Here is a 7,675-nt window from a genome sequence, read left to right as displayed (position 1 = left end):
CATGATGCCTCCAGCTTTGTTCTTTTGCCTTAGGATTGTCTTGGCAATGTGGACTTTTTTTGTTGTTGTTGTTTCCACATGAACTTTAAAGCAGTTTTTTCCAATTCTGTGAAGAAAGTCGTTGGTAGCTTGATGGGGATGGCATTGAATCTATAAATTAATTGAGCAGTATGGCTATTTTTACGATATAGATTCTTCCTGTCCATGAGCGTGGAATGTTCTTCCATTTGTTTTTGTCCTCTTTTATTTCATTGAGCAGTGGTTTGCAATTCTCCTTCAAGAGGTCCTTCACATCCCTTGTAAGTTGGATTCCTAGGTATTTTTTTTCTCTTTGAAGCAATTATGAATGGGAATTCACTTATGATTTGGCTCCCTGTTTGTCTGTTATTGGCGTATAGGAATACTTGTGATTTTTGCACTAACTAAGCAAGCTTAACATCACATCAAAATATCATACATTATGATCCATACCAGGATGCTGAAAGGATTTAACATACATAAGTAAGTAAGTGTGTCGAATCACATAAACATAATTAAAAACAAAAACCATATGATTATTTTCATAGATGCAGAAAAGGCATTTAATATAATTCAACATCCCTTTATAATAAAAATCCTTAACAAAATATGCATGGAAAGACTATGGAACCAAACCACAGACAACATTTTACTGAATAGGGAAAAGTTGAAAGGATTCTCCCCTGAGAATTAGAATCAAACAAGGATCCACACTTTCACCACTTCTATCCAAGATAATAATGGTTATACTAGCCAGATAAATCAGACAAGAGAAAGAAATAAAAGACATCCAAATTGGAAAAGAGGATGTCAAATTGTCGCTGTTCACTGATATGACTGTATACCTAGAAAACCCTAAAGACTAATCCAGAAGGCTTCTAAATCTAATAAATGAATTGAATAGCCTCAGGTTACAAAAATCAACATACACAAATCTGTAGCATGGTTACACACCAACAATGACTAAGCTGAGAATCACATCAAAAACTGAATTCTTTCTGCAACAGCTGCAAAAAATACCTAGGAATATACCTAACCAAGGAGGTGAAAGACATCTACAAAGAAAACTGGAAAACACTAAAAGACATCATAGATGACACCAATAAATAAAAACACATCTCACATACATGTGTTAAAATAATCAATGTTGTGAAAATGATCATATTCACCAAAGTAATTTACAGATTCAATGCAATTCCCATTAAAATGCCATTGTCATTTTCTTTACAGAACTAAAAAAAGCAAAGCTGAAATTCATTTGGAACACAAAAATGCCCACATAGCCAAAGCAATACCAAGCCAAAATTACAAACCTGGAGACATCACATCACCAGAATTCAAAGTATACTTCAAGGCTGTAGTTACCAAAACAGCATGGTACTGGTATAAAAATAGGCATGTAGACCAATGAAACAGAATGAGAACCCAGAAATAAAGCCAAATACTTATAGACAACTAATCTTCAGCAAAGCAGGCAACCACACAAATTGGGAGAAAGGAAACACTGTTAATAAATAAAAATCTGGCAAGTCACATGTAGAAGTGTAGAAGAAAATTGGATTCCCATCCATCACCTTATAAAAATGTCAACTCAAGATGAATCAAAGACTTAAGTATAAGACCTGAAAACATAAAATACTAGAAGATAACATCAGAACAAGTCTTCTAGACATTGGCTTAGGCAAATAATTCATGACTAAAAACCCAAAAGCAAATGCAACACAAACAAAAATAAATAAACAGACCTAGACCCAGTTAAACTACAAAGACTCTGCAGAGCAAAATAAATAATCAACAGAGTAAACAGACAGCCCACAGAGTGGGAGAAAATATTTGTAAACTATTCATTTGAAAAAGACCAGTACCCATAATCTACAAGGAACTCAAACAAATGAGCAAAAAAGTCTCCCAATAATCCTATCAAAAAGTGGGCAAAGATCCTGAATAGATATTTCTTAAAAGATATAGAAACAGTCAACAAACATATGAAAAAATGTTCAACATAACTAATCATCAGGGAAATGCCAATTAAACCACAATGTCATACCACTTTACTCACGCAAGAATGGCTGTAGTTAAAAAGTCAAAAAGCAATAGATGTTGGCTTGGATGTGGTGAAAAGGGCACAAATTTACACTGCTTGTGGGAATGTAAATTAGTACAATCACTTAGAAAACATTATAAAGTTCCTTTAAAGAACTAAAATTAGAAATACCATTTGATCACCCTATTCACTACTGATTATCTATCAAAAGAAAAAGAAGTCATTGTATAAAAAGGACATATACATACCCATGTTTATAACAGCAAGATTTTCATTGGCAAAGATATAGAAACAACATAAGTGCCCTTCCATCAACAAGGGAATAAAGTATGGCACATATTCACCATGTAATGCAAGTCAGCCTTAAAAAGAAAAAAGCAAAGTAATGTTTTTTGCAGCAACTGAGAGAGAGCTGGAGGTCATTATTTTCAGATAAGTAACTCAGGAATGGAAAATCCAACATTGTATAGTCTCACTTATACGTGGGAGCTAAGCTCTGAGGTTACAAAGGCATAAGAGTGATATAATGGATTTGGGGGACTCAAGGGGGAAGGTAGTGAGGAAAAAGAGACTATATATTGTACATATTGGCCACAGCATACCTGCTTGGCTGAAGGGTGCACTAAAATTACAGAAATCACCCCTAAAGAAGGTGTTAATTTGTCCAAAATCCACCTGCACCTTCAAAAAACTGTTGAAATAAATTATTTTAAAAAAGAATGTTAGCTTTTTTTTTTTTTTTTTTACTATGCTTTATATACTAGGGTACATGTGAACAACGTTCAAGTTTGTTAAATATGTATACATGTGTCTTGTTTGTGTGCTACACCCATTAATTTGTCATTTACATTAGGTATATCACCTAATGCTATCCCTCCCCCCTCCCCCCACCCCACAATAGGCCCCAGTGTGTGATGTTCCCCTTCCAGTGTCCAAGTGATCTCATTGTTCAATTCCCACCTATGAGTGAGAACGTGCTGTGTTTGGTTTTCTGTTCTTGCGATAGTTTGCTGAGAATGATGTTTTCCAGCTGCATCCATGTCCCTACAAAGGACATGAACTCATCCTTTTTAATGGCTGCATAGTATTCTGTGGTGTATATGTGTCACATTTAAAAAAAAAAAAAGAGTTTCACAGCTCTGGGGACAGGAGCCATTCTGCTTTTGACAAAATGCTGTAAGAAGGCAAATTACTTTTTTTTCCACAGGGCACTTACTTCTCCTCACAGGGAAGAAATCTGTTTTCCTTGATTTTGCAGTATTCAAATTTATTTCCTTTTGTATTCATCTTGTAGCAGAAATCATGAATCTCTATTGCCTCTGGGGTAAAAAAATGGTATAAAAGGAAAACAATAAAAGCATGACTATCAAGAAAAACAAAAAAATAAAAAATTAAAAGAATGTTTGTACTTTCAAACACTGTTGAAATAAAATTTTTAAAGAAAGACTGTTTGTAGTCACATCAGTCACAAATGGCTTATTTCTGTAAGTGTTATCTCCAGGCTTGTAGTGCAAATTGAAAAGTCGACTAATACACTCACCAAGAAAAGTGCATACAGCTGTAAGAGCAATGTTAAAATCCCTTTCCAGCACTCTACAGTCACATCTCCTAGCAAAAGGGAAAAGGGAAAGGGAAAGAAAATAATTATAATAACCAATAAAGAAAAAGAAATAAAAGAATTGACCCATTCAGAAAATAATTACAAACATTAAATTTGCCGTTATGTTTAGAAAAGAAAAATCCAATGCAAAAATTCTGGCACCATAATAATCTGAACGTAGTGACACAAATAATGCGTTGCATTAGCTCTCTAACAATGTCTCCTAACCAAAACAGAATCCCAGAAATGACAGATAAAAATTTCATAGCATGAGTTCAATAGAAGCTCAAAGAAATTTAAGACAAGGGTTAAAATCAACAAAGGGAATCTTCTTTTTTTTTTAATTATTTTTTATTTATTATTTTTTATTATACTTTAAGTTCTAGGGTACATGTGCATAATGTGCAGGTTTGTTACATATGTATACTTATGCCATGTTGGTGTGCTGCACCCATCAATTCGTCAGCACCCATCAATTCATCATTGATATCATGTATAACTCCCCAATGCAATCCCTCCCTCCTCCCCCCTCCCCATGATAGGCCCCAGTGTGTGATGTTCCCCTTCCCGAGTCCAAGTGATCTCATTGTTCAGTTCCCACCTATGAGTGAGAACATGCGGTGTTTGGTTTTCTCTACTTGTGATAGTTTGCTAAGAATGATGGTTTCCAGCTGCATCCATGTCCCTACAAAGGACGCAAACTCATCCTTTTTTATGGCTGCATAGTATTCCATGGTGTATATATGCCACATTTTCTTAATCCAGTCTGTCACAGATGGACACTTGGGTTGATTCCAAGTCTTTGCTATTGTCAATAGTGCCGCAATAAACATACGTGTGCATGTGTCTTTGTAGTAGAGTAATTTATAATCCTTTGGGTATATACCCATAGTGGGATGGCTGGGTCATATGGTACATCTAGTTCTAGATCCTTGAGGAATTGCCATACTATTTTCCATAATGGTTGAACTAGTTTACAATCCCACCAACAGTGTAAAAGTGTTCCTATTCTCCACATCCTCTCCAGCACCTGTTGTTTCCTGACTTCTTAATGATTGCCATTCTAACTGGTGTGAGATGGTATCTCATGTGGTTTTGATTTGCATTTCTCTGATGGCGAGTGATGATGAGCATTTTTTCATGTGTCTGTTGGCTGTATGGATGTCTTCTTTTGAGAAATGTCTGTTCATATCCTTTGCCCACTTTTTGATGGGGTTGTTTGTTTTTTTCTTGTATATATGTTTGAGTTCTTTGTAGATTCTGGATATTAGCCCTTTGTCAGATGAGTAGGTTGCAAAAATTTTTCCCATTCTGTAGGTTGCCTGTTCACTCTGATGGTAGTTTCTTTTGCTGTGCAAAAGCTCTTTAGTTTAATTAGATCCCATTTGTCAATTTTGGCTTTTGCTGCCGTTGCTTTTGGTGTTTAGACATGAAGTCCTTGCCCATGCCTATGTCCTGAATGGTACTACCTAGATTTTCTTCTAGGGTTTTTATGGTATTAGGTCTAATATTTAAGTCTCTAATCCATCTTGAATTAATCTTTGTATAAGTGGTAAGGAAAGGATCCAGTTTCAGCTTTCTACTTATGGCTAGCCAATTTTCCCAGCACCATTTATTGAATAGGGAATCCTTTCCCCATTTCTTGTTTCTCTCAGGTTTGTCAAAGATCAGATGGCTGTAGATGTGTGGTATTATTTCTGAGGACTCTGTTCTGTTCCATTGGTCTGTATCTCTGTTTTGGTACCAGTACAATGCTGTTTTGGTTACTGTAGCCTTGTAGTATAGTTTGAAGTCAGGTAGTGTGACGCCTCCAGCTTTGTCCTTTTGACTTAGGATTGTCTTGGCAATGCGGGCTCTTTTTTGGTTCCATATGAACTTTAAAGTAGTTTTTTCCAATTCTGTGAAGAAAGTCATTGGTAGCTTGATGGGGATGGCATTGAATCTATAAATCACCTTGGGCAGTATGGCCATTTTCACAATATTGATTCTTCCTATCCATGAGCATGGTATGATCTTCCATTTGTTTGTGTCCTCTTTGATTTCACTGAGCAGTGGTTTGTGGGAATCTTCTTTTTTTCTTTGGCAAGATGGCGGAGTACAACTTGACTACTCACATTGCCCACTTTTTGGATTGGCATCTAGTCTTACCACTCTTTGAGTTTCTCTCTGTAAAGGAGATATAAAACGAAAAGGAATAAATACAAGGTAAATTGGACCTTCTTAGTAACACTAACATGATAGACTTCGCTATGGATGTATACAAAAACTTTTATACTGATGATGTTCCTCATGCTTTCAGAGAGGAAAGAACCATAATTGTTGCACAACTAAAACAGCTTCAGGCAGAAACAGAACCAATTGTGAGGCTATTTGAAGATCCATAAATTACAAGGTAAATGAAGTCAACAAGGGATGGTAGGATGCTCTTTGACTGCCTGGCGGACAAGCATGGTTTTAGGCAGGAATACTTAGATATGCTCTACACATATGCACAATTTCAAAATGAATGTGAGAGTTACTCAGGAGCAGCAGAATATCTGTACTTTTTTAGTGTGTTGGTTCCAGCAACAGATAGAAATGCTTTAAGTTCACTCTGGGGAAAGCTGGCCTCTGAAATCTTAATGCGGAATTGCGATGCAGCCATGGAAGACCTTACATGGCCAAAAGAGAAGATAGATAATAATTCTGTGAGTTCTCCACTCCAGTCTCTTCAGCAGAGAACATGACTCATTAACTGGTCTCTGCTTGTTTTCTTCAATCACCCCAGAATTCTTCACAATATTATTTATCTCTTTCTTACCAGCCACAGTATCTTTAAAGCAATTCAGACAATGTGTCCACACAGTTTTTGCTATTTGACTACAGCAGTCATAACAAACAAGGATGTTTGAAAATGTCGACAGGTGCAAAAAGATCTAGTTAAAGTTACTCAACAGGAGTCTTACACATATAAAAACCCAGTTACAGAATTTGTTGAATGCTTATATGTTAACTTTGTTTTTTTTTTTTGAGACAGAGTCTCGCGCTGTCACCCAGGCTGGAGTGCTGTGGCCGGATCTCAGCTCACTGCAAGCTCCGCCTCCCTGGTTCACGCCATTCTCCTGCCTCAGCCTCCCGAGTAGCTGGGACTACAGGCGCCGCCACCTCGCCCGGCTAGTTTTTTTGTAGTTTTTTTTTTTAGTAGAGACGGGGTTTCACCGTGTTAGTCAGGATGGTCTCGATCTCCTGACCTCGTGATCCGCCCGTCTCGGCCTCCCAAAGTGCTAGGATTACAGGCTTGAGCCACCGCGCCGGCCTATATGTTAACTTTGACTTTGATGGGGCTCAGAAAAAGCTGAGGGAATGTGAATGAATGCTTGTGAATGATTTCTTCTTGGTGACTTGTCTTGAGGATTTCACTGAAAATGCCCATCTTTTCATATTTGAGACTTTCTGTTGCATCCACCAGTTTATCAGCATTAACATGTTGGCAGATAAATTGAACATGACTCTAGAAGAAGCTGAAAGGTAAATTGTAAATTTAATTAGAAAATTAATAAGAAATGCAATCTTGGGTGCCAAGATTGATTCTAAATTAGGTCATGAGGTTTTGGGTAACAATGCAGTCTCACCCTATCAGCAAGTGATTAGAAAGACCAAACACCTTCCTTTTAGAAGCCAGATTTTGGCCATGAATATTGAGAAGAAACTTAATAAGAATAGCAGGTCAGAGGTTCCTAATTGGGCAACTCGAGATTCTGGCTTCTACTGAAGAACTGTAAAGAAAAGATAAAAAAAAAAAAAAAAAAAAAAAAAAAAACTATGAAAGAATCAAACTATTACATAAAGAGTGACTTAAACTTTGGAAACCACATATTAAGTATAAATTTTGAAGAATTGGAATAAAATGGACTCTGATTCAAAAAATAAACAAAGTGAATCTTCTAAAGCAATTAAAGAAATAAACAAGAGATAAATATTTTAAAAGAAATCAATCAGAGCTTTTGCAATTGGCAAACTTCCTTTAGGAATTC

The 7,675-nt window shown here is 36.4% G+C and overlaps 1 pseudogene; it reads left to right on the top strand.

Annotated features, from left to right (window-relative positions):
- The first annotated feature begins 5,749 nt into the window (after positions 1-5,749).
- Positions 5,750-7,461, top strand: LOC117077476 (annotated as a pseudogene).
- The last annotated feature ends 214 nt before the right edge of the window (positions 7,462-7,675 follow it).

The sequence above is a fragment of the Trachypithecus francoisi genome, unplaced genomic scaffold, assembly GCF_009764315.1.
Source record: "Trachypithecus francoisi isolate TF-2019V2 unplaced genomic scaffold, Tfra_2.0 Lachesis_group6, whole genome shotgun sequence".
NCBI classification, from domain to species: Eukaryota; Metazoa; Chordata; class Mammalia; order Primates; family Cercopithecidae; genus Trachypithecus; species Trachypithecus francoisi.
This window is presented reverse-complemented; position numbering and strand designations above follow the sequence as displayed.